The following is a 25,725-nucleotide window of genomic DNA, read 5'->3' on the forward strand; positions in this document are numbered from 1 at the left end:
TATAGATACTTTCTTTTTTTGTCATAAAAGCAGTTATTTGACTGGACAATCATTTATTACTGCTATTGAATGTATTTTGAATTGTAAGCCTGTGTTCACACCCTGCATCAAGCTCCTCAACAGACTCCAAATAATTCAAAATGCTGCCGCCAGACTCACATGCAACCTCCATCCTCAAGGTCACATCCCAATAACATAACATAGCATATCGTAACATACCATAGCATATCGTAACATACCATAACATAACATAGCATATTGTAATATACCATACCATAACATATCGTAACATACCATAACATAACATAGCATATCGTAACATACCATAGCATAGCATATCGTAACATACCATAACATAACATAGCGTATCGGAACATACCATAACATATGGTAACATACCATAACATAGCATATCATAACATACCATGACATAACATAGCATATCATAACATGCCATGACATAACATAGCATAACATACCATACCATACTGTACCATTGCATAACATGCCATAACATAACATAGCATATCGTAACATACCATATTATTTCATAACATATCATATCACAGAACATAACGTGATAAGTTAGTGTTTTATCACATATCATCTGAACAGCACACAACAACAATAACAATATGTTCACTATTTTTGGTGCAATCCTAAGTGTGTACCCGAATTTTCCCATCCTGCTTCAAGTTTCTCATTCTACCTCTGCCCCTGTAAGGCTTGCATCGGCAAACTAGGGGGATGTCTCCCATTTGTGTAAAAGCACAAGGTGCACCAGTATTCTGAAACTGGGCCATGAGAGGCAGAAATAAGGTGCAGGGGCAGCTTTTTAAATTGTATTTTGGCCTGCCAGGGGTGGGAAGAAGAGGCGTGTCACCCCCCGCAAAGCACACAGCTGGAATGACAGTCAGAGAGCCCCAAGCCAATACAGGACACCCCAGCACCCCCTCTCCCGACGAACACGGCTCTACAGGCAGAGCAGCTCACAGAAACGTCATCCGGGATCACATGATTTGAGCATCTGGAGGCGGCTCATGAGGGGCTGCGCTGGCGCGCCCAGGCCCGGCGCCCCTTGTATGCGCCTGCGGGGGGTGGAGTGAAGTTATTTAACCACATATTCCTGTGACTTCGGCTGTATTTTCCGATAGTGCGGCTCGGAAACCGAAAGATGCAAACCCTGCCCACTGTTTGTGAGCTCTGCAAACCAAAACTAAAGAGACTTAGAGAAATATTGATTAAATACATTCACTTTGCGCCCCGCAGGCACATAAAAGTGCGCTCGGTTCTGTGCCAGGAGGGCCTCCTATGGCACACTCCCTGGGTAATCCCGATGCGCATAGGTATCCAGTCTCCAGACACCCAAGCAATACCCAAGCTCCTGGGCCCGTATTATACAGATAGTGCCCTGTGCCAGCTCGCGGCACGGCACACCTTGCAAAGGTGCACCTTGCACAGACCGAGATAGTGCACCTTGTTATCACGAGGGCGCAGCTATCAGGGCTGCCACAAACTCGCGTCTGTATTCATTAAAGACTCCGCACCCGCACAGAACACACAACGCGACCAAAACATTCAATAAAGTTGAATTCCAGATATGGATAACACAGAGTCCCACACGTCTTTCTTGTTAAATTTTTTTCTTTTTATTCATTTATCTTTTTCACAGAAACATCTTTCTCTTCCAATCATTGCAGCTACAATGATTGGAAGACAAAAGTTGTTTCTTTGTCGCCGCAATGATTGGAGGAGAAGGGCGTTTCTGTGAAAAGATTTATGAATAAAAAGACAAGTGGAGAAGCTGACATCATACCACCAGCCAGGACCAGATGCTGACGGCCAATCATCTCTCTTTGGAAGCCAAAGGGCTTCTGGAGCAGGATCTAGCCCAGACCACCCTAGCCAAAAGAAAACTCGTCTATCAAGAAAGAACTAATGAAAAGGACTGCAGTTTAGTTGGAAATTCACTTCTGCAAAATAATTTTAAAATCTAGAGAAACTACTATCTTACCACAACAGTGGATAAACCTTCATTGGATCCTATTGAGGAGAAAAACTTTCACCCAGTCTCACGGCTCCCCTTTCCCCGCTAAGTTACTTGAAAAACATCTTAACATTAGTTAATCTGGATATTTGGAAGAGAATAATCTTCTGAGAATGCACAATATGGTTTCAGAAATAGTTTCAGCACGGAGACCGCGCTTATTGCTGCCTGGCTCCGGCACGTAGGCACGTAGGTACCCCCCATGGTATTCCCTTTGGCGTGAGTGTGACTACAAGGGAAAGCCCCCCCCCGGTTCTAGCCAGACCAGAGGCAATACGCCCCCAGCTCCGGGGCCTACCTCACCATGAACTACCTGTTCAGGTAGGCCACACACTTTTCACTTTGAGCACCGTACTTATTACACGTGCTCCGACCCTGACGAATGCCCCTGACCTACCAGCACTTAGTGAGGGCAGAAACATGTTGTTCTTGTCCATCCCCTTTTAGACTCCAAGAGACATCATTCTCTAACGAGCCTTCCCCCTTAGTTTTAGTCTTACCAACATGCACCACCATTAAAACTAACAAGAGCCACCGGTGACATGTTAGGTAATTTTATTATTCACCCCCTCTGGATCACTGTAACTATCCAGTCAATTTAATTTCAGCACTCCCTCTGGTTCTTTTAACCAGAGGTCGAGTCCGCCTGAGTAGTATCATCTTACTTAGGTGGGGCTAGGTGGTCATATGATGAAGCAAGACACTATTATGTGTGTGAGACCACCTAGTCCGTAAAGGAAAATCCCCCATTACTCCTGTAGGTCAACACAGCACCCCCTATAAAGCAACCTAATGTAACCGGGCACTGGTTAAAGACTAACCCAGTCTTACCCCCTGTTCCTACTACCCCACACCTTTTGTGATTATATCGGAGGAGATCAGCGCCATTAGAGACAATGGTGGTAGAGCGAAGGGTGTCCTTCTGGGTCTTTCCACCACCTTCGACACGGTTAGTTATGACGTTCTGTTAGATCTGTTGACTGATTTTGGGAGAATTTTGTTCAAATCAGATTCCCTTCTTTTTGGGGTTCCCCAAGGATCATTGCTCAGCCCTACGCTTTTTAACATTTATTTAGCACCGCTGGTAAAGTTAATCCATTCTCACGGGTTTGCCACAGTGGCCAATGCTGATTATACCCAATCGTGGTCTCAATCCCAAGTAAGGTGGAGGAAGTTGCAGATAGATTCATGTCTATTGGATCACTGACAATTGTTTGAAATTAAGCTCGGAAAAAATTGATGTCCTTATTTTCAGTAAGGAATCCACCTTTTGGGGGTGTCCATAGTGGCCACAAGCCTTGGGCTCTTCTCTAGAGCCTGTCCCTAAGGTAAGAAACCTTGGGGACATTTTCTTTTGATGCTGATCTATCTTTTAAGGAGAAAGTTAACAAACTGACATCACCTTGCTTTTTACTTCTCAGAGCCCTAAAGAAGATGTTTTGCTTCTTTATTCCTTTGCAGCTTCGGAAATCAGTAGTCTTTGCTCTGGTTCTACAAAGGTTTGATTATCCTAATGCCCTTTACATGGGCATTTGACAACCCGCACCCAAAAAGCTCCAGCCGCTGCAGAATGCAGCTGCTCACCTCCTAATGAAATTTCCTAAATATGAGTCTGTGTCCAGTGCTCTAATGAAACTCCACTGGCTTCTTGTAAAGGGATGGGCAGCTTTTAAAGCACCGCGTCTAGCCCACAAGGCCTTGTACAGTACTAGACCTACCTGCCTGACAAGTCAAATCAGGTGGTATCTACCAAACAGAAATGTGTGGTCAGCTGCATCTTTTTCAGTTTCGGTCCCCTGGGGTGGCTGTAGTTTTGTTTATACCACCTGTCAGCTGTGGAACAAAAAGCCACGATACCTCAGAAACCAATCAAATCTTCTTAGCTTTCATAAACAGCTGACATCTTGGTTGTTTCCTTTATCTTTTTAACTTGCTGAGTCTCCGAGCAGTTTTTTCTTCAGTATGTTTTTAGATTCTTAGCGCCAAGACACCACTGGGTATTTGCACACTTTTGAAATTAAGTTCATTCATTCATTTCTGGACTTGAAGGGGGTGTGGAGAAACCTAAGCCTTCAGCAGGGAGCTGAATACCCAACGGCGAAGAAGAATGGAAAGATGGCATACACAGAGGCAGAGGTCTGGGAGAAGGGAGAGAATACCAGAATAGCACAAACAATAGAAACACACATGGACTTACCTGGCATCCAGAGGGCTCACTGACAGTGGGTTGCTAGCAGGGCCAGGAACCTGAGGAGGTGACTACTTAAAGGATTGTCTGAGAGGCTGGGAATGGAGGTGATTATGCACTGATACAGCTCCAGGTGAGGCATTGAAAACAACAGGAAGGTGATCAAGGAGCGATTTGAAGATGATGATGGCTGCAGGAAGAGTCTGTGGACAGCACGCTTCAGTTATGAAGCTGTTATTGTTCGGCTGAAGACTAAAGAAATCATACCCCTCCCTCACTAACCAGCAAATTGATCCACAAGCTGTCAAAATGCTGCTCTATTTTCAGGGGCGGCTCCTACACAATAGCGGAGGAGCGTTGCCCCTCTGGCCAAGAGATGAAAAATAAAACTATATTTTAATATTGTTTTATTGTTCATCTGCTGACTCAGCCAGGAGTACAGGGAGGGTTGGGGCTGGGCCACGGGAGGGGGGGGGGAGACAGGAGGGGGGAGACGGGAGGGGGGTGAAGTGCACTAAGTGCGCATGTGTGTTTGGCTGGCATTCTCAGGCCGGACAAAAACACATGCACACTTAGGTTTCTCCAGCCCGGCTGTGTTTAACAGCCGGGCTGGAGAAACTGCACAGACTCCAGGGCTGTGTCTAAGCGGCAGTCCATGCCGCCCAGACCAATCCTGACACTGCTTTCATGCTAGGTTTAGCATGAAAGCAGCACCAGGATTGCTAGGGAGCGTGTGCTGGTGTCCCAATGTATGCTGCAACACCAGAAGAGGAGCGACAAACTAGGCGGCAGGAGATGGCGGGCAGAGGCGATGACTAGACCATAACTTTTTTTTCCCCCTGTTTCCCCCGTCCCCATCGTCCCCTGCCCCCCTTGACATTTGCGGCAGTCGCTGCGGTCTATTTTCTGCCTTTACACAATCCAGGTAACTGGTGTTACCATCCGAACAAAACTGATTTAGTCTTACTAGTGTGAGTTCTATCCACGGTGCAGCACTAAAACAGCAAACAACCAGGTGGTCAATGACACCCTTGCTCATATCCTTTCTCTGCAGTAGACAAGAATACACCAGATAGAGGCCTCAAAATCACCCCTCATATCGCTTCCCATGTAGCATCTGACAAGCCTTGGTCTTTGCTGTTCATTGTTTACCTGGAACCTTTGGGAGTTGTACTTGCTCAACAACGGATCTCCTTTGGTCAATACACTGAGGACATATTTCCCAATGTGAATGTACAGCAATAGAATCATTCCATATTTATCCAATACCACTGATTTAGAGTAATTCGGTAAGACTGTATTGCTGTAATACAATAGCGCTACAACGCAAAAATGATATACTTGGTCAGGTTACCACCAAAAAGAGGCTGGCGGTAACTACATGCTTATTAATTCAGAAGATCTGCATGAATATTCTTACAGCAAATCTTTCCACATCTATAGGTTAAAACCTTAAGTCCCAGGAAAACACAGTGCAACCAATTGTGGTAACATTATTACTGCATCTGGTTACTGCCCCTGCATGTGACATGGAACCCTAAGTGAAAATCACCTGTTCACCAGCCAGACTTGTAATTCTACCACATACACTTTAAACTTAATGAAACCAAAGCAGAATGTATACTCATACAGTGACACCTAGAAATCAAGTCAAGAGTTGGCTATCAGACAGAAAACATGATGGCCTTTCTCTGAACACCACCCCTTCCACAAAAACCCTTGGCATCTACGTAGACTATGACCTGTCCTTCAAGGCGTATGTACCACGTAAGCCAAGGTATCCTGTTTCCAACTTAGCTAAGAGTGAGTGCGGAAGCTCGGCCTTGCCCTTACATCTGGGGGAGGGAGGGCTCCTAATGTGCCTACTCATTCAGATCCCTGTATTCTCTCACCGACTGTCACTATAGCCAACAATTCCATAATTCGGTAGACTAGCTAGACCCATGTAACGTCATTCTTATGAAGACTCTCCAGACCAACCACAAAAATTGGCATTTGCCTTTTTATAATACTTGTATGTATTTATGGTCACTAACAACCTGGCTCTTAAGTACCCCTTCAAGTTTGGGTGCAATTTACTAAACTGAGTTATATCTATATGAAGTTCAGGGATGCTGCAGCCATATACATGTCTAATGGTGACTTTGACTAAAAAAAAAAATAGAAGACAAGGAAAGGTTGAGGAAGGAGTCTAAAGCTCTTACATACGTTGTGAAATATAGTTTTCTTACACCTCACCACTCTAGTCTGCAGGTATGTGGCATGTCACGTACCAGGGATGAGATGAAGTCTATCACAGCTTCAAGAGGAAGATGTGTACTACTTCTAGTTCTTTTAACCACTAAGGCTAAAATGCTTTTATTAAAACATGCAGAAAGCAAATGTTAGAACAACCTGCAAAGACTCCAAAACTAGCCTACAGGAACCTACCTGAGCCTACGGAGGAGCGACCACATTAAATCCACCACCAAAGGGCTTCACTGGCTCCTGCTCGGTTTTCCCAGCAGTGTCCACAACCTAGTGTGGCATGGGCCTGTGTATACATAAATTCTAGTGCCTCGAAATATGCTTCACAGGACACCTGATGGTACTGCACTGCAATGAACTCTACTTAGGACAAGACACTGAAGTGCTTTACGGCGAGTAGCGCACTACACCGAATCCCAAAGCTAGTCGTTAATCCAGTGGTTATTCTTATTTTCTTTTATTATTTTTAAATCATATGAGCTGGCCAATTTCCACATTGGTCTAATTGTGTTAGATCTGCATAGTACATCCAATACAGGCTCAATCATTATGGAGTAAATTCAAACTGGGACATTCCAAAGACCACAAACACGTTCAACTCCGGCGCTCTATAATCATTTACATCAGAGTCCCCCAGCAACCCTTACTTCCATCTCTATTCCTGCAATGCCTCTCATGTCTCGCGTTTGAGCGTTATCTTCTGTGGTGACCACTGCTGCTCCCTTCTACTGACGACCTCTAACGTGGCTCACCCTCATCTTCCGCGGAGGTCGGATACAACCACAATGGTCGCCAACCAACTATCATAGACCACAACCGACACCCTCTATGGATACTCCACTCACTCCAGCATAGATGCTCATCTCAGTACAAACCCCTCAAAGTTCAGACCAAAGCAACCCACTGCTCTACGGAATCATTAATCTCCCAAAACCCAGCGGCCAGGGTTCATGGTGGCTTGTTATCCGTAGGGTCATTCAGTAATCTTATCAAATCGGCCCGTGTCATGATGTCCTCTGCTAAGTTGCTTCATCAGCAATTCCTCAGCTGTGACCCATTCTACCATGTCCTTCAGCCAGCTATCAACTGTTGGCAGCCGAACACCAAGCCAGGGCACAGATTTTCTTCTCTTCACAGGCACCATTCCCATCAATTGAAATGTCATCACTATCTTCCCTTTATAATTCTTGGGTATATTCGGAGCAGGCAGTCCTGAATCGTGAGCTGGTCTGCTCGTTCTGTATTGAGTGCAAGCGTGACCATTTCATCAGAACAAAAGCTTTGCATCTCAAGCATTTCCGGGTAAGGTGTGTGAAAGCTGCCCCTACCTCCTGACAGAATGGACACTGAGATGGGGGTTCAGGGTGGACCTTACTCAATTTAGCAGGGGTCAGGTAAGTCAGGTGAATACAATTACATTGGATAAGTTTGAAGTAAACATTACTAAATATTCCTCTCACCACCACACATACTGTATCCCAGTCCACATCTGTAATAAGGTCAGGCACCACTTTCTGTCATCTGTCCTATGTGTTTCGCCTTATCAAAGGTCTGTCAGTGCAAAGGCTCTATACAGGTACATTATCAACTTTCTACATTTCGACAAGGCATGCGTTTCGACCATGGTACGAGTGGGTGATGGGGCACGTGGAACGATAGTTCATATTTCCCTCGCCGTACATGCTTCTTTAGCATATTGGGTGAACTGATCTCTCTAAAGCATAGAACTACTGTGCAGTAGCAAATCACATCAGTGTAGATATCTGCCAGTCCCCTCGCTTCCATCAGTCCACCGACAAACTTTGAGCGACTTGTGTAAAGAGATACACACTTCAAATACACATTACTCAACATGCACTGGACATGCTGATGTCTTCATATGTTACATCACTCATGACATGTTCTATGAAATCAATGATACCATGACTGCAGCATCTGAAATGGCATCATTGTTGACAACACTGTGCATGGCTGCAGCGCGAATTATAGTTACTTTAGGACACAACTTATAGTTACTTGAGATAACTATAAATGGTGAATTTCGGTCCTTTTAACCTTTGGGCTTTTTAGTGAGTTTCTAGGTTTTTTTAAAAAAATGTAAAGTACTGTTTTATTACTATATGTAACGCCAACGCAATAGGGTTGGCTGCAGGACCTGGCATGCCGGCAGGCCCAGCGTTCAACTCCTTACAGGCAGCCAACCCCACACGGCACGTGAACTTGAGCGGTACCACTGGCAGGGAGGCCTATTTTGCATCATATTCCTGGAAGCACATTGTGATGGGCACTTGAGTGCCACTGGAAGAGTGCTGAGCAGTATTCCCTGACAGAGGAGTTAAGATAAGAGAACTGTATCCAATAAATGCTGACCCTAGGCCCATCCTTTCTCCTGGGGCACAAGGATACCCTCTGCTCCTGCCCTAGTTTATCACGTCTTTGCTGCACCTCTTGAGACTGCTATGGAGGGCAAACCTTACCTCCCGCAAGATGACACCCTTGCTGTCTTGTGCCTTCAAAATAGTTTCAGTGATCTCTCTCCCTGCAGCACACTTTTAAGGGGTTGGCGGGGCTGAAACGTAAGGGGTCGAAGGTAGAGGTTTTGGTCCCTTGCAGCATTAACTGGTCTTCTTTGACTACCCTGCCTAACTCATGTATTCTGTTTGGACACCACACAACCTTCACCAAGTCTGCAATGGGTAGATGTCCATGTTCATTCCAACCTAAGTATAAGCTCCCGGTTAGCGCCATCTTTAAAAATGTTTTTTTTCTGTTTCATCAGCTAAAGCGCACCTTCCAATTTATGTTCAAGAACTTCTCATATGGTGGTTGGATCCTGGGTCAGTTTACACCTCGAATACACCGTCTTCCACGGTTCAAGGTGCGGGAACAGCAAGAATGCTGCAGAGCCCAGAATGTGGCAGAAGACCAATTAGCCTACTCAAAAAATGTTATCCAGCCCAATCCACCCCCTCGCCCTAATCCTCACCGGCTAGCTTTACCAAGACAGCATTAGGGTCAAGCTCCTCACCCTCACATGCCTGGTCAGTCTTGCACCTGCTTTTCTTCCATGCAGTTACGCTACAACCGCCTCCTATAAGCTTCTGCTCAGCCTGCTGCCACCTCCTCCTAATCTGATCCCACCTCAAGATTCATAACTAACAGAAGAGCGACCCTACCTGTTAGCGGTGTGAAAAATATGGGATCTAAGAACTTCTCCCTCCTTCCAGACTTTCCGAAAGGCACTGAAAATGTTTCCTTTTTTCCAATTCTTCCGTCTATGTACTCGGTCAGACACACCTGGAGACTATCTAGTTTAGATTGTGCAGAATATAAAATACAAAATCGTCCCTAAAGAGTGGGACTTGTTAGAAAGTTATTGCAAGGGCTAATATTAGATTTCCCTTCTAGCCCCGCCTGTACTAAATTATATTATGGCTTTTGGTGATAGGTGCATATTTCTGAAAGACAAATCTCTTTTCGCCATATATGTAGACCTGCATGTGAACACTGCTGTTAACGCAGGCTGGAATGGACAACTGAGCAACACACAAGACTTGTTCTGTTGAAAAGGCTAGACACATGCTGGGTCAAAATGTGTGCCAAAAGAAATGCAAGCTGTGCTGCCTGTAAAAAGTGAAAAAACGTGGCAGCCATCTTGACTCCAGGCAAGACAGTCCACAGGAATCAAGAACTGCAGCAAACTACACATAACACAAGAATGCCGCTGACTCTACAAGCTCCTTAAGGCACACATTTCAGTAGATGTGATTCAGGCAGGAGACTGCAAGTTTAGAGCCACAAATGGCTTTATTTTAGCTGTGTCCTGCCTAAAATTGATTGACTTTGCTTCAGTGTACTTACCAATGGACCACTGTCTACTCTGAAAAAATATTTTCACATGCATTCACAAAGAGGAAGGGGTCCCCTGGGGGCCCCTTCCCGTTTGCGAATGGGTTAACACCAATCTGAAATTGGTGTTAACTGCTATTGTTTTGAGACAGCATTCACGGTCACAAAACAATCATACATACCACTGTGACTGGCAATTAGGAAGAAATGCCCCTTCCTAATTGCGAGTCGCAAACCCTATTTTGCGAGTCGGTAATTGCATAGGGATGGTACATCGTACCTGGCCGTTTTGCGGTTGCAAACAGCGATTTCTGCCTTTTGTGACCACAAAAAGGCCTAAATCGGTCCCTTAGTGTTCTTCTTGTCAGACTTGACCAATAACTATTGGGAAACAACTTGACAATAGTACCTTAACTTTTTTAATGTAGTTGTAATTGATTGCTAGCCACAAGGAAAGCACAGTTGACTGCCCAACATGTTGCTAACACATGAAGACACCATCCACCCAAACCTCAACCTGAAAATGGTGGGTTCTATTGAGTAGTCAATCTCTCCACTTAGTGCGACAATGTACACAATCTCCATCATCACGAATTAAGTGACCATAGGCAGAGGCAGTTGACCAAAAGCCCACCAGGCATAACTGATTATAATATGAACCCCTCTCCCATCAGCAGACAGCAAGAGGCCCATATTCCATGGAAAAATTACTAGAGGCAGACAGTTCTATTGGCATTAAGGAAAATCAAGGAACCTCTGCAATTAAGAGTAACATGACTCGCAAAAGATGCAGGACAACGAATGTACCTCAGCAGGTATCATCTGAGACATAGCTCTCTCCTTTCTCCCTCAGTTTTTTTAAATAAAGTAATTTTTATTGTTATGAGGAAAGAAAAAAGTTAAGCAAATAGGCATATACAACTGCATAAAAACAACTGATACAATTAAAACAATTACTGCTCCAGTACCCTCAACCCACACCCACCTAGGACTCAGTGCGTCATGTCTGCGCCTCAAAGCAGTTGATAATACCTTGATCTCAGACTCATATTGAGGTGTATAAGTAGTGAGGTGAAAACCCTCTCCCTCAGTTTTTAACAAGGACTAAGTCAACTTGAAAAGTGATTTGAGCCAGAATCTGCCTGAAACCTCTTCCATCACTTGCACAACTTCTTCAATGATGCTAAGCTCACCTTGTTCAAAACATGAATCTCCTCAGTAATCCAGCAAAGGCCTTTCAGACATCGCACACGAAACCCAACAGACCAAACCAATGACAATCCAGGACCAGACTGAGATAAAAGGTACTGCACCAACAGGTGCCACCCCCCATTGCACCAGCAACATCTCCACAATGGAGACACTCAGGTCCTCATTATGAGTTTGGCAGGCGGCGGAGGCCAGCCGCCAAACTCTTTGGTTCGGAAAAACACTACTCTGGTTTTCCACCCACTGGCCCTATTACGAGTTTCTCGCTGGGCCAGCGGGAAACAGGCCACAACATTGCCGCCGGCTCGTAATCAAGCCGGCGGCAATGTTGCAGTGCATCGGGTGCGACAGCACCCCTCACGCTTTTCACTGCCTGTAATTCAGGCAAAGAAAAGCGCGATGGGGTTGTCCATGGGGGCCCCTGCACTGCCCATGCCAAGTGCCCGTGCCAAGTGCATGGGCAGTGTAGGAACCCCTGGCACCCCGTCTCCGCAAGCCGTTGCATGGCGGTGGAACCGCCATACAAAAGCCGTCAGAGAGAGGACTTGTAATCCCCAGGGCAGCGCTTCCCTGGCAGATTAGGACTGCTGGCACCGCCAGGTTGTCGACTGGTGGCAACTTGGCGGTGCTGGTGGTCAGACCGTGGCGGCTCTGCCACGGTCATAATGTTGAGGCCAGACCGCTGCTTTGACGGCGGTCTGACCACCACCGCGAGTCTGGCAGTCCCAGGAACTCCAGACTCATAATAAGGGCCTCTATGTCCCCTTGCTTCCAAGTAGACCCCCAAGGCTTCCATATGCAACAGGAGAACCACCTTTCAACAAAACCATTATCGCAGAAAAATGAAAAATTGTTTAAGGCACTGCAATCTCAAAAATAAAAATCCCTTCACTGTTGAAAGTTCAATTATTGGACAACAGAACTCTTACTTCTGACCGGACAACCCAGACTTGGATCAATGTCCATTTAATAAAAGGAATTAGTCCAGTTCTCAACTCAAACGCGAAATCACTGGGGTTCAACCTGCACAGCGAGATAAACCCTAACTTATGAACTATGAGGACAATAAACAGGTTTGGACCAGAGCACGACCGAGGTATGGTGGACCAGGCAATGATGCATCATGCCCTATATCATATTGCACGCACCGTTTCCACCACACAACCCCATTTCTGATCATTCAGCACAGTATCTTCCGGAGTGATGGCCGACCTCTGACACACTTCACTTAAAAGCACCAAAGTATCCAGGCAAACAACTATCCATGTGTGGAGGCTCTCAAGATCTAGGTAGCAAAGAGGAGATATGCCCTAAGGTCTTTCTGATAAGGAGGCGCCAATCCTTCTCAGGCAGCACCCCAAGATTATGAACTCTCCCCACCGAAGATGTGAAGTGCCCCTTCTCTTTGTTTACCTTCCAGAACACTTGACCATTTTTGCATTTATTTGTGCACGCAGAGGTGCTGGTCACAGCATCAAACAGTGCATAGCATCTGCAGCAGACACGGTAACAGACGTAAGTGATGATACAAGCGATTTGAATAGTGGGACGTGCTTGTGGGCATTACAATTACTAAACATTGTCCTTTGCATATACATACACAGTATATTTACATTCTGGGAATGAAGTGTGGAACTTGACAAAACCATCCTTTCAGAGAAGGTCCAGGACCATTGCTGTTCCACCGCTAAAGGTCTGACCAAAACAAAGTGCCACGTATAATTCGAGATGTCACCACGTAGGAATCTCCAGCGCTCCCCCCCGGTCTTCTTGCAGGACTTCTCCCACTAGCCGTCTCCAGTCTAGCTCTGGTTGAGCACACGTCGTCCTGCTTTGGGAGGCACCATTTGCTCCTTGGCATAAGGACCTGGTCACTACTGGTCCACCTCACCTTTTACTTATAGTTGTTATGGTGTAGGGCATCAAGCACAAAGTAAATAGCTACTTGGAGAACAGGGCTAACGCAAATCAATCAGAAGAAAAGAAAAGGAACCGGAGAAAAGTGATATCAAGCAGAAGGGGAAGTATCTTATGCTTTCAAACATTGCACGACTGATTGGCGTCTCCCAATACCCAATGAGAGAGCAATCTGAAGATGAGGCGGTCCCGCGACCTACTCTTTTTGTAGATCTAGGAAAGGGCAAAAAAAAACGTATCTGCTTCCTGAAGAGTTTGCGCCGGTGTCCAACTGGTACCTATTCACGAAGGCAGGTACCTGCTAGTATGTAAATATGAGACACGATAAAGTAAGAGATTTTCATACAGGCAGCCAACCTAATTATTTAAGAAATGAGTATTAAAGCTCCTTTTGGGGTTTGCAGAAACCGGGTGAACCCCACATTTAGATCTTCTGTATGCGCTGCATGTGGTAGGATGGAAGCCCTAAAGAATTTGCCTTGGCTTTATCAGCTGCGTTTTGAAAATGGCCTTAGGACAAAGCTTGTGATGTCCTTTACTCTGCGCGGGAGTACTTTTGTATGGGAATCATTCACAGAACGAGCTCAAAAATTATAAGTCACACCTTGGGTTCTGGCCTTATCAGATCTGATCTGGCGTTATCTTACACAAATTCTGTCTGTGGACCAAAAACACTGGAAGGAGTTTGTGCTGCGGTGACCCCCCCAACGTGTGGGGCACAGCGAGCAGTTTTTTTAGCCTTTAAGTTTCAGCCCATTTATGCTCGCCGACTTAACTACAAATCACTACTACTCATCAAAGACCACCTGTGCTCCACTAACACACCATGTCCTTCTCATAGGAGAGAAAGCAAAGTTCTGAGCTGCCAGAAACTATCTGTGTTTGAGAAAGATGTTAACCAGAAGAGGGCAAAGCAGCAATCCAAGACGACCTACCAGGCCGCTCCTCGCGAGCTGGACATGACTCTAGCTTCACTGTATGATCCCTCTAGAATGAAAGGATCGAAGCCACTCCGGCAGTGGCCTGAGAAATTAAGCCCTGGGGCGCCGAGGGGGTATATGATCAACATGTCAAAAGACGACTGTGAACATGAAAACAATTAGCAGAGCTTCATCAGCTTGACTTCTACGATAAGTGTATCACAACATGGCTTCTGTGTACCTATCTAGTGCTGTGATCTACCAACCTCCGTCTACTTGCCGTACCCAATGCCCCCCAGTGCCCATCACTTCTCAGATCCTTCCAGATGTTGGACCTGAACCGCTGCACTGTACTACATATGCAGAGAAGAGTCACCGTCATCGTTGAATTCAAGCTGAGCCCAGAAGCTCTACTCTTGGAAATCTCCAGGTCTTCCTGGTCCACCAAACAGCTATCTCCGTCAACCTCGCCCCTGGGTGTTGACCCCCATAAAGCCACACTAAACATACACAAGTACACTCTGGCCTTGGATTCTGACATAAAATATTTGTCTTTGCATGGCAATCGCTTTGGTCTGACGACCCAAACAGGACCATGGTCAACAATTTTATATCAGTATTGACTACACGCAACTTCTGTTCCAACTGAGCAGTCATGCGTTCAGCAAAACCAAACTTTATGTAGGTGTGTTGGATATCCCCCGGGTATGGATTGCAAGACAACGGCTCAAGCTTAATGGTGACAACCTCGGGTACGTCTGGCTGGTGGCAATCAGTTAGGAGCACACCTGCCTAACATCCCAGCAAATAATCTGCCCCATTGCATCATGATAAATGTAGTTTCCTCAAAAAACGAACTCAGTTACTTTTAAATATTTCACCTCTAAATAGGTGCAGCCTTTGCTGTGCATCTCTGGACACATGTGTTTCTGGGTTAATCCCTTCTTCAGCAGAGAACAAGTTTGCGGGGTGCTGGAAATGCTGCCATTAATCATCCGGTTTCAATACCTCTTCACTGGCATGCTCCAGAGCTCGTCAGCCCAGTGGCTCAAGGGAGCCTTTTTAAAGTCACAATCAGTTAGGAGCACACCTGCCTAACATCCCAGCAAATAATCTGCCCCATTGCATCATGATAAATGTAGTTTCCTCAAAAAACGAACTCAGTTACTTTTAAATATTTCACCTCTAAATAGGTGCAGCCTTTGCTGTGCATCTCTGGACACATGTGTTTCTGGGTTAATCCCTTCTTCAGCAGAGAACAAGTTTGCGGGGTGCTGGAAATGCTGCCATTAATCATCCGGTTTCAATACCTCTTCACTGGCATGCTCCAGAGCTCGTCAGCCCAGTGGCTCAAGGGAGCCTTTTTAAAGTCACAATCAGTTAGGAGCACACCTGCCTAACATCCCAGCAAATAATCTGCCCCATTGCATCATGATAAATGTAGTTTCCTCAAAAAACGAACTCAGTTACTTTTAAATATTTCACCTCTAAATAGGTGCAGCCTTTGCTGTGCATCTCTGGACACGTGTTTCTGGGTTAATCCCTTCTTCAGCAGAGAACAAGTTTGCGGGGTGCTGGAAATGCTGCCATTAATCATCCGGTTTCAATTCCGGTTTCAATACCTCTTCACTGGCATGCTCCAGAGCTCGTCAGCCCAGTGGCTCAAGGGAGCCTTTTTAAAGTCACAATCAGTTAGGAGCACACCTGCCTAACATCCCAGCAAATAATCTGCCCCATTGCATCATGATAAATGTAGTTTCCTCAAAAAACGAACTCAGTTACTTTTAAATATTTCACCTCTAAATAGGTGCAGCCTTTGCTGTGCATCTCTGGACACATGTGTTTCTGGGTTAATCCCTTCTTCAGCAGAGAACAAGTTTGCGGGGTGCTGGAAATGCTGCCATTAATCATCCGGTTTCAATACCTCTTCACTGGCATGCTCCAGAGCTCGTCAGCCCAGTGGCTCAAGGGAGCCTTTTTAAAGTCACAATCAGTTAGGAGCACACCTGCCTAACATCCCAGCAAATAATCTGCCCCATTGCATCATGATAAATGTAGTTTCCTCAAAAAACGAACTCAGTTACTTTTAAATATTTCACCTCTAAATAGGTGCAGCCTTTGCTGTGCATCTCTGGACACATGTGTTTCTGGGTTAATCCCTTCTTCAGCAGAGAACAAGTTTGCAGGGTGCTGGAAATGCTGCCATTAATCATCCGGTTTCAATACCTCTTCACTGGCATGCTCCAGAGCTCGTCAGCCCAGTGGCTCAAGGGAGCCTTTTTAAAGTCACAATCAGTTAGGAGCACACCTGCCTAACATCCCAGCAAATAATCTGCCTCATTGCATCATGATAAATGTAGTTTCCTCAAAAAACGAACTCAGTTACTTTTAAATATTTCACCTCTAAATAGGTGCAGCCTTTGCTGTGCATCTCTGGACACATGTGTTTCTGGGTTAATCCCTTCTTCGGCAGAGAACAAGTTTGCGGGGTGCTGGAAATGCTGCCATTAATCATCCGGTTTCAATACCTGCACCTATTTAGAGGTGAAATATTTAAAAGTAACAGAGTTCGTTTTTTGAGGAAACTACATTTACCATGATGCAATGGGGCTGATTATTTGCTGGGATGTTAGGCAGGTGTGCTCCAAACTGTTTGTGACTTTAAAAAGGCTCCCTTGAGCCACTGGGCTGACGAGCTCTGGAGCAGGCACCAGCATGCCAGTGAAGAGGTATTGAAACCAGATGATTAATGGCAGCATTTCCAGCACCCCGCAAATGTGCTTTATTTGTTCTCTGCTGAAGAAGGGATTAACCCAGAAACACATGTGTCCAGAGATGCACAGCAAAGGCTGCACCTATTTAGAGGTGAAATATTTAAAAGTAACAGAGTTCGTTTTTTGAGGAAACTACATTTACCATGATGCAATGGGGCTGATTATTTGCTGGGATGTTAGGCAGGTGTGCTCCCAACTGTTTGTGACTTTAAAAAGGCTCCCTTGAGCCACTGGGCTGACGAGCTCTGGAGCAGGCACCAGCATGCCAGTGAAGAGGTATTGAAACCAGATGATTAATGGCAGCATTTCCAGCACCCCGCAAATGTGCTTTATTTGTTCTCTGCTGAAGAAGGGATTAACCCAGAAACACATGTGTCCAGAGATGCACAGCAAAGGCTGCACCTATTTAGAGGTGAAATATTTAAAAGTAACAGAGTTCGTTTTTTGAGGAAACTACATTTACCATGATGCAATGGGGCTGGTTATTTGCTGGGATGTTAGGCAGGTGTGCTCCAAACTGTTTGTGACTTTAAAAAGGCTCCCTTGAGCCACTGGGCTGACGAGCTCTGGAGCAGGCACCAGCATGCCAGTGAAGAGGTATTGAAACCAGATGATTAATGGCAGCATTTCCAGCACCCCGCAAATGGACTTTATTTGTTCTCTGCTGAAGAAGGGATTAACCCAGAAACACATGTGTCCAGAGATGCACAGCAAAGGCTGCACCTATTTAGAGGTGAAATATTTAAAAGTAACAGAGTTCGTTTTTTGAGGAAACTACATTTACCATGATGCAATGGGGCTGATTATTTGCTGGGATGTTAGGCAGGTGTGCTCCAAACTGTTTGTGACTTTAAAAAGGCTCCCTTGAGCCACTGGGCTGACGAGCTCTGGAGCAGGCACCAGCATGCCAGTGAAGAGGTATTGAAACCAGATGATTAATGGCAGCATTTCCAGCACCCCGCAAATGTGCTTTATTTGTTCTCTGCTGAAGAAGGGATTAACCCAGAAACACATGTGTCCAGAGATGCACAGCAAAGTCTGCACCTATTTAGAGGTGAAATATTTAAAAGTAACAGAGTTCGTTTTTTGAGGAAACTACATTTACCATGATGCAATGGGGCTGATTATTTGCTGGGATGTTAGGCAGGTGTGCTCCAAACTGTTTGTGACTTTAAAAAGGCTCCCTTGAGCCACTGGGCTGACGAGCTCTGGAGCAGGCACCAGCATGCCAGTGAAGAGGTATTGAAACCAGATGATGAATGGCAGCATTTCCAGCACCCCGCAAATGTGCTTTATTTGTTCTCTGCTGAAGAAGGGATTAACCCAGAAACACATGTGTCCAGAGATGCACAGCAAAGGCTGCACCTATTTAGAGGTGAAATATTTAAAAGTAACAGAGTTCGTTTTTTGAGAAAACTACATTTACCATGATGCAATGGGGCTGATTATTTGCTGGGATGTTAGGCAGGTGTGCTCCAAACTGTTTGTGACTTTAAAAAGGCTCCCTTGAGCCACTGGGCTGACGAGCTCTGGAGCAGGCACCAGCATGCCAGTGAAGAGGTATTGAAACCAGATGATGAATGGCAGCATTTCCAGCACCCCGCAAATGTGCTTTATTTGTTCTCTGCTGAAGAAGGGATTAACCCAGAAACACATGTGTCCAGAGATGCACAGCAAAGGCTGCACCTATTTAGAGGTGAAATATTTAAAAGTAACAGAGTTCGTTTTTTGAGGAAACTACATTTACCATGATGCAATGGGGCTGATTATTTGCTGGGATGTTAGGCAGGTGTGCTCCAAACTGTTTGTGACTTTAAAAAGGCTCCCTTGAGCCACTGGGCTGACGAGCTCTGGAGCAGGCACCAGCATGCCAGTGAAGAGGTATTGAAACCAGATGATGAATGGCAGCATTTCCAGCACCCCGCAAATGTGCTTTATTTGTTCTCTGCTGAAGAAGGGATTAACCCAGAAACACATGTGTCCAGAGATGCACAGCAAAGGCTGCACCTATTTAGAGGTGAAATATTTAAAAGTAACAGAGTTCGTTTTTTGAGGAAACTACATTTACCATGATGCAATGGGGCTGATTATTTGCTGGGATGTTAGGCAGGTGTGTTCCAAACTGTTTGTGACTTTAAAAAGGCTCCCTTGAGCCACTGGGCTGACGAGCTCTGGAGCAGGCACCAGCATGCCAGTGAAGAGGTATTGAAACCAGATGATTAATGGCAGCATTTCCAGCACCCCGCAAATGTGCTTTATTTGTTCTCTGCTGAAGAAGGGATTAACCCAGAAACACATGTGTCCAGAGATGCACAGCAAAGGCTGCACCTATTTAGAGGTGAAATATTTAAAAGTAACAGAGTTCGTTTTTTGAGGAAACTACATTTACCATGATGCAATGGGGCTGATTATTTGCTGGGATGTTAGGCAGGTGTGCTCCAAACTGTTTGTGACTTTAAAAAGGCTCCCTTGAGCCACTGGGCTGACGAGCTCTGGAGCAGGCACCAGCATGCCAGTGAAGAGGTATTGAAACCAGATGATTAATGGCAGCATTTCCAGCACCCCGCAAATGTGCTTTATTTGTTCTCTGCTGAAGAAGGGATTAACCCAGAAACACATGTGTCCAGAGATGCACAGCAAAGGCTGCACCTATTTAGAGGTGAAATATTTAAAAGTAACAGAGTTCGTTTTTTGAGGAAACTACATTTACCATGATGCAATGGGGCTGATTATTTGCTGGGATGTTAGGCAGGTGTGCTCCAAACTGTTTGTGACTTTAAAAAGGCTCCCTTGAGCCACTGGGCTGACGAGCTCTGGAGCAGGCACCAGCATGCCAGTGAAGAGGTATTGAAACCAGATGATTAATGGCAGCATTTCCAGCACCCCGCAAATGGACTTTATTTGTTCTCTGCTGAAGAAGGGATTAACCCAGAAACACATGTGTCCAGAGATGCACAGCAAAGGCTGCACCTATTTAGAGGTGAAATATTTAAAAGTAACAGAGTTCGTTTTTTGAGGAAACTACATTTACCATGATGCAATGGGGCTGATTATTTGCTGGGATGTTAGGCAGGTGTGCTCCAAACTGTTTGTGACTTTAAAAAGGCTCCCTTGAGCCACTGGGCTGACGAGCTCTGGAGCAGGCACCAGCATGCCAGTGAAGAGGTATTGAAACCAGATGATTAATGGCAGCATTTCCAGCACCCCGCAAATGTGCTTTATTTGTTCTCTGCTGAAGAAGGGATTAACCCAGAAACACATGTGTCCAGAGATGCACAGCAAAGGCTGCACCTATTTAGAGGTGAAATATTTAAAAGTAACAGAGTTCGTTTTTTGAGGAAACTACATTTACCATGATGCAATGGGGCTGATTATTTGCTGGGATGTTAGGCAGGTGTGCTCCAAACTGTTTGTGACTTTAAAAAGGCTCCCTTGAGCCACTGGGCTGACGAGCTCTGGAGCAGGCACCAGCATGCCAGTGAAGAGGTATTGAAACCAGATGATGAATGGCAGCATTTCCAGCACCCCGCAAATGTGCTTTATTTGTTCTCTGCTGAAGAAGGGATTAACCCAGAAACACATGTGTCCAGAGATGCACAGCAAAGGCTGCACCTATTTAGAGGTGAAATATTTAAAAGTAACAGTTCGTTTTTTGAGGAAACTACATTTACCATGATGCAATGGGGCTGATTATTTGCTGGGATGTTAGGCAGGTGTGCTCCAAACTGTTTGTGACGTCTGGCTGGTGGGCCTCTGAGAACGTTCTCAGACTTTCACTCTGCGAATTAAGAAATATTCAGAACGTTAGATGACCTCACCAGTCTTCTCTTTGAATATCAAATACAAAAGTTATGCTGAAATCTGAATGCATAAAATAGTTGACTAATCACTTTTACATACATGTTTTGGAGAAAAGCCACATTTTGTATGTCCTTTGCCCTAACACAGTGCAACAGGATGCAGTAAATAAAGCCCCGGCAAGGGTGTATTTTTCGGGGGGTGGGAGTCTCAGATTATCCAGACAAACATCGTGGGGTACCCAAAAAAGATGGTGCATCATGTGTGAGGGGGAGGGTAGAAGATTGTGGGGTATTAGGGCTGCTACTGGGATGGTGGTATTTTGAAAAGTAGAAAAGATTCATAAATGCTATGAAACTTATCTGGGCTATGCGGAAAGAAAAGGAGAAATGCACTATCACAAAATTGATTTCTGACCTGACCAGTTGCCAGTGCTCCAGCCCCAATAAACAGCTCAGAATGATGAGTTTTGCAGGGCATGCCTTCAGGTCACACTAACAGTGGCCCGGTGGGTTAATGCACTTGCCGCACACGCATGTCCATTTGTGACCTGAAGGTTATTAGCATTTTTATTTATAAATTCAACAGCGTATGGACCAACTGCCAAAGAGCGGAAAAGAGCTTTTCAGGGAATACTTCAGCGCTGGAAGGAGCCTGCAAACTCGAGGCGCTGTGTCTAGAACCGCGCTGTGTTTATTGGCTCAGGCTGAAATAATGGTCCCTAAATAGAGTATGATGACGTGGAGGCGAGGAATGCCAAAGGGATATTGCAACATTCCCAGATAGCACTACCTGTAGTTAGTTTTTACATTACATTAATTTTACATAAATTGACATCCAGTGTGACATGTAGGGAGATCCAGGGATTTACCTTCAATTAAACACGGTCTCCGGGCCCCAAAGTCTTAATAGGCTCCTCTTTAAGTAGCAATAATAAAGGCTGTTTACAGATGTGGGAGGTAGGATTAGAGTTGCACAAATTTACAAAATGGTGGACCTCGCCAGTATACAGTTATTATAAAACCTTGCCTGCGTCGCAAACCGCGAAACTGGCAAGGTTTGAAACAAGTGGAGAAAGTGGGCCCTGCGCGACCGTGCTGAGGTTGGCTCTGCTAAGCAGGACCATGGTCGCAGCATCTAGCAGCCGCTTACCAGCACCCTCAGCAGCTCAATGGACCTGGTCTTCTGGAAGCAGGACCAGGGGAGGAGAGGCTGTCCACTGGTGGCTGCTGTGTCCCAGCTTCCACTCAAGGTCTGCACCCTCCTGAGGACCCCTTGCAGCCTGTGGTAAGGATTCTGGTCGCCAAATTAAATCCATTCCTTAGGAAAATGAGGGGTCTTTACACTCCTTTACAAGGTTACTTAACTTCAGGGATGGAGCTTTCTGTACCCATCACTAGGTAGGATGCAGGGTTCTGTGGGCAGCTGACATGTAATCAATTCCACCTTGTCAACACTCTAACAACTGGAAGTGTGCCAACCAACTAGAGCTGGGCAATTTGCCTGGCTTCAGTTTGCAGTAAGTGAAAGCAAATCCTATTGTGCGACTGCCCTTTTCAGTGAACACACTACCTCCTGTTTCGGCGTTTCCGGTAGGTTGTGGAGGTGGTCTTCAACTTGGCTTTATTCTGTGTCCACGGGTGGGCCCTCAGAAACCCCTCTTTCCGTGAAGAACCCTACAGGACAGTACTGTACCTTACATATGTAAAGGTATGTGTCTGGCTAACAGGCAACATCAGATTCAAGACACAACACCACAACAGTGTCCCTGGTGCAGGAACAGTGCGCACAAATGAGACAAAACATGTTCGTGACCAAGGAGTCATTATTTCAAAGATGTCCGAATTACATTTAAAAATGTGAAGTTTTATTTCCCAATATTGTCAAAAGTCCTCCTCTCCACCTCCTCCAGGTCCATCGTGCGGGGCATTAATCCTGTCTAGGTTACAGCTCCCTCTGATTAGCACCAGCTTAACCCCTGAATCCAGCAACCAGCATATGAAAGGTGTCGAGCACATGTTTGCAAAGTGCCTGTCGCTGTGTTGAGCCAGGCCACCATCCTCCTGTTAGGATTTTTTTTTTTTCATAAGTCTTTTTATTTAATTTTCAACACTTTTAGGAACTGTTGACACATTTTAGCTAGAAAGTTTTTTCTCATTGTAAATTATGAAGTAAATAGTGGAACGTGTGCAAAGAGAATGCGAACTGGCATGGGTGACTGTAAGAATATTTCACCCTTACCTTTTAAAACCCCATCAAGTACTTTTGTTATACTCCTTCACCCCGCCCCTCTCCCACGCCAAAACTATGGGAAAGCTGCCTTCCAGGAGGGAATCGTTCTCCCTCCTGCCTGTACTTTTCTATCACAGACTATATGCTGTCAGGGTGCCTGTTTGAACCTTCTTCCAAGCCGCCGATTAAAAGGTGACCACTGCTCTGCTCCACACAAAGGATGCGAGGTGCACGTGCAGCGCTCGTGTTTTCACTTGTGGAAATCAGGGCCTTGATTTCTCTGCCTGGTGCTGTGTGGGAGGGGTCAGATAAAGGTAAACATTCAAAGTTAAGAGGGTCACACAACCAGCAATGTCCCTTCCAGTACTTTAAATGGACATGGAGAAGTGCAGGTACACACTCTCTGGAGTACCTGCTTGCTCCTGTGAGGTGCAGGTACTCACTCTCTGCAGTACCTGCTTGCTCCTGTGAGGTGCAAGTACTCACTCTATAGAGTACTGTGAAGTGCAGGTACTCACTCTCTAGAGTACCTGTGAAGTGCCGGTACTCACTCACTAAAGTACCTGCTTGCTACTGTGAAGTGCAGGTACTCACTCTCTAGAGTACCTAGATACTCACTCTCTAGAATACCTAGATACTCACTCTCTAGAGTACCTGTGAAGTGCAGCTACTCACTCTCTAGAGTACCTAGGTACTCACTCTCTAGAGCACCTGTGAAGTGCAGGTACTCACTCCCTAGAGTACCTGCTTGCTTGTGAGAAGTGCCGGTACTCTCCCAGTTAAATGCATTGTACCAGTGCTGAGAAGTGCAGCTACCCTCCCCTTCAAATAAAGAAGTGTAGGTACTCAGTACCGGACAGCACCTGCTCATTTAAAGCACTGCTTCCAACTCAAACACCACAAGCGTAAACGACACAGAAACACGAGACCTGAATGCCAACCTCGGAATAGATTTATGGAGGGTTGAGTCAGTCCAGAGCCCCCACTCAGTACCTGCCCCCGTATGCAAAGCAGGTATTAGCTCAGCCAATCAGGACGCCTCGAATGCGGGCAGTGACCAGTGATAATTGCTGCTTTCTAGGTTCACTGGCCCGGACACGAATCCGAGGGAGGGAGTGGACGTGTTTGCGTGAGATTGTGGGAATGTGCTCCTGAAAGCCATATTGCCCACATGCTGCTGATGTTAACAACTGTTAATGGCCCTTCCCCTTTGGTATGTGCCATGGGACGGGGGGATTGATAGTGATTAACACCCGGAACACTGGCCAATAACTCTTAACTATATTGTAAATCAGAGTGTCCTTTTATTTCGTCAACTGTTTAAAAGACAATTTCCAAACGACAGAAAACAGTCATCTGTAAAAAAAAAAAACTCTATATAAATATATATATATTTTTTTACCCCTCCAAGGCCCATACGTGATATTGAAACTGTCCGCTGTGCAGGTGATCAGATATAATACGTCGCTTAGGTACCGTCGGTCCTAGGATGACGCTTGATATTTGGCACCAGGTGTAATGTATTTGTTACGCGCTGTGCGTGACATCTAGTCGTGGCTACTATATTATCTACATTTCACACGTGAATATATATATATATTTTTTGGGCAGATGTTTTTCATTTTTACATTCTTTAAATAGTTCCCCCACAGGGGGCTTCCTCCGCCCACCACCCGCAGCGCGCCCTCTGCTGGCAGGGCAGAGATGCCCTGTTTGGTGGCTTCCACTAGTCTGAGGCTTATAACATTTCCCACTCTGGGACTCGCACGTCTCTCTCCGCTGCTTACGATGACAACACCAGCTTGTGCTGAGATGAATACCCGAGGCTGGATTGCCACGAGGAGCCCACATCGTCTGTGACCCCTTAACATTTTGAGCGACGTTCGCCTTGGACCGACAGGCACGTCGGAGGTGGCGCTGCTTTCAGACATCCTTACGTACAAGGATGTGCGTGTGAAGTGTGCGTATTGTGTCAAACCCAGAGTGACATTCAGTTGAAAGTGGATGAGTCGGGCATCTCCGTTGTAACCCGTGTCTCCCTCGTATGACTTCACCCGCCCAAACTTCGGGGGTCTTCGCCCCGCGTCGCCCACCCCGCATGGACACCTGGGTGGGTGAGGTCTGGAGGCGCCACCAGGACCCACTGACCTCTCCCTGCTGTGCGGGTGTGAAACAGCGGGGTTATCCTCGGGCACTCCAGGGGCGCGGGGGTCCCATGAGGGGCGCAGGCCTCCAGCCCAAGGGTTTTGGCGCAAGGACTGAAGCCCACGAAGCTGTGAGGCGCCATCAATCGGCGAGGAAGAGATGCCGGTGCGACAAGAAATACCCCTTAGCCCGTGGGGACCACGTGAAAAATTAAGACGGACCCTACCTGAGTGAGATCCGAGACCAACTGAGCCCGGCGTGGCACCAGAAACAGCAAACCATCCAATCTTCAGGGGCGTTCATCCAAGGGCAGCGCTGAAGATCGCTCTACAGGGGGCAGGGGTCCACATACAGGGGTCCAACGCCCTCTGCCACGCCCGGGGAGGGCGCGGTGTGACC

The 25,725-nt window shown here is 46.0% G+C and overlaps 1 protein-coding gene across 2 annotated transcripts in view; it reads right to left on the bottom strand.

The window, feature by feature from the left end:
- LOC138263029 (phospholipid-transporting ATPase ID-like) overlaps positions 1-25,658 on the bottom strand; it is a 490,165-nt gene extending 464,507 nt beyond the window's left edge. Inside the window, exons 1-2 of one of the 2 annotated variants that reach the window (XM_069212444.1) lie at positions 25,553-25,626; positions 20,823-20,929 (exon numbers count right to left, since the gene is read on the bottom strand). The gene's annotated coding sequence lies outside the window, so the exon portion shown is untranslated. Of the gene's footprint in view, positions 1-20,822; positions 20,930-25,552 lie in introns of both variants that reach the window. The other variant, XM_069212438.1, reaches the window with a different exon arrangement.
- Positions 25,659-25,725: the final 67 nt, after the last annotated feature.

The sequence above is a fragment of the Pleurodeles waltl genome, chromosome 1_1 (genome assembly GCF_031143425.1).
Source record: "Pleurodeles waltl isolate 20211129_DDA chromosome 1_1, aPleWal1.hap1.20221129, whole genome shotgun sequence".
Classification (NCBI taxonomy): Eukaryota; Metazoa; Chordata; class Amphibia; order Caudata; family Salamandridae; genus Pleurodeles; species Pleurodeles waltl.